This window comes from Cariama cristata, unplaced genomic scaffold, assembly GCF_000690535.1.
Source record: "Cariama cristata isolate BGI_N322 unplaced genomic scaffold, ASM69053v1 scaffold11878, whole genome shotgun sequence".
Classification (NCBI taxonomy): Eukaryota; Metazoa; Chordata; class Aves; order Cariamiformes; family Cariamidae; genus Cariama; species Cariama cristata.
The window spans coordinates 2,643-5,284 of NW_009632878.1; positions in this window are offsets into that span (position 1 = coordinate 2,643).

Sequence of the window (2,642 nt, forward strand, 5' to 3'; positions counted from 1 at the left end):
TCCAAGGACAGACTTGATCCCCATTAAGGAATGCAAGCAGCCTGCAAAAGCTTCTCCACCCTCTTCTTGGACAACTTCAGTGGGTGGAACATATTTTGAGAGCAGAGTTGGAAATGAGGTCAGTCCTCCTCCTCCTTCCTCCCACCTTTTGAGGCCCCCTAGTCACACCGGGCACAGATCTGGGTTCTGCCATCATTTTTAGAACAGTGCTAACCTAGAGTTTTGCCTACTAGTCACAGCAGTAGGAGGAGGATAGCATAAAGCTCTGAGATGCTTAAAACTCTGTGGGTCTTTCCTTTAGGGAAGAAGAGTGTCAGCTATAGCAGGAGACTCATAACCACTGTGTACCTGTTTGTAAACAGTCTGTTCCACTCGTTACGCTCATGAGGTACTAGCCAGAGTACCGTGCTGTGCTAATCACTCCTATGATTAGCCAGGCCAGGCTGTGGGCAAGAGCAGAGGAGACAGATGGAAGAAATAGGCAGCCTGAAGGTCATGGTAAACCCAACAATTCATTCAGCACAGCCCAGGTCTGTGAAAGGAAGGCTGTGTTCTCCCTGGGCCTTGTGGATGACCTTACCCTACAGCTACTGGAGGATTGACTTCTCACTGCAAGTACTCCTGCCTATCTCTCCAGCAAGGTCATCCTTTCTACAGATCTGAGGGTTGCAAACTCCACATTTGCTTCAGCATAGTCCTGGCTGAAAAGAGTTACACATGTTCCCTCACTCTGCAGATGTTGATGAGGTGAGGGTGTCTACTTGGGTAGTGTTGAGCACAAATCGGGCTCGTCTTTTACCACTGTCTGGCCCTGAACCAGAGCATGATGTTGGGTATAAATGGAATCTGCAGTTACTGTAAGGGCTCCTTCCCACTGCCAACAGAGAATAGACACGCGCTTAGAGCTTAGCTGCATGAATTAATTACTGGGTCTTAGCAACTCACGGCAGGTTAATAGACCTACAGTGAGTGCCTGCATGTCAGTCTGAACCCACAGGAAACACGTGAGAAAAATTCATTGACTTCAGATGCAGGAAAAAGCCGTTGCTCCCACAACCTTTAACACCACAATGAGCTTCAAGAGATAGCACCGTCTCTTAAGGAGACTCAGCCAATATGCAGTAACTTGTGACTTACGTATGGTTTTGAACCCTGAATGTTCATCAAAATCCTGCCCCATGGACTTGCCCCAGGCCAGGTTCAGACCCAGTGCTCCAGGTCCGCAGACAGAGTAGTTACTCCAGATGTGAGCTGATAGTCCCAGAAGCAACAGATAGACCCTGTTCTTGGTCTAGGTAGTTACTGCATGGCTCGCCATTTACTAAGCTAAGAGGATAAAGCTGAAAAGGGATTCTTCCTCAGGCAACCAGTACAAGAACTATAAATTGGCCCCAATCCCAGCAAATGTTGCAGTATTATATCCTTGTTCTCAGTTTTAATACCTGGTTAAAATAGTCAGGAAAGAACACGAAGAGCCAATGAAGGTTGATAGCAAAGAGACTGTGTAGTTGCCTTCACCTTCCTCAAGCGTACAACAGAAAAATCTTTAGATTCATGCTCATGCTGGAGCTGAGCATAACATACATGCTTTAGATGTGCTGGAAATTAAGAACATTTCCTTCCTTTATTTGATTCCATCCGTATTTCCTGCTCCCAGACCTCACCCTGCAATACAGGCTAGGCTCTCAGATGCTGATAGAAGGTGCAATGATGTATATCAACTTACATCATCAGTTCAGTTCAGAAGCTTTTACCGTAAGTTGAGCTGTGACCACACCGACACTGAAAACTTCACCCGTCACGTCATCTTTAGCTGCACATGCTGCAGAACAGGAATCTCCACCAGCTGGGTAGAGGCAGGGAGCAGGCAGCAGCGTGTGACATATGGGTATGGAACTCAAAAGTTTTATTGCATTCAAAGCGTGTTATTCTCCTGATAAAATAGGGGCAGATGTTTTCTATCTCCATGCACCGGAATGCAAAGAGGGAGGAAGAACGCACTTCACCTCAAGAGATTTTCAGGCTTTGCTCAGAAGAGCTGCCCGGAGAATAGAAAAGCCTTCGTAAGAGGAACAGGGCGAATAGCTGAGCATTTTTATGAGCACTAGACCAGAGAAAAGAACTGGCAGGGAATCTGTGTGCTTACAAAAGCATGTGTATCCGCATTCCTCCACTGGAAGCAGAAGTACTAAATGGCCTCAATGTGCACACAGTCATCTCCGCAGAGCAAGAAACAGAGAGAGGTTAAAAGACTCTGTGCTCTTCTATAAAAGGGTTATTACATTGAGACGATGCACGCACAGGGTAGTTAATTTGAATTTAGGCAGGGATGAATGTCACCTTCCAGCATCTTACACCCAGAGAAAGGCCTCCCCATTCCGATTCAATTTACTCCCACTTCTAATGTTGATTCAACTCAGTTAGATGAAGCATTCCTCTTCCAGTCTGGCAGCTATTCCAGAGATGTTCTTCAAAGAGGGAAGTTTATGGAGTAAATGACCAGCTTAATGCTTTTGAAATAATTTACTGGGCCAAAGCGTGCCTGGTGTTTTGCAGTTATGATGCAGAGAGGTAAAACCTGTTGAATAAAAAAATCCCCCCTGCTAGTGCTAGGTCAAGTAATGTACAATGATCTGTGTCTT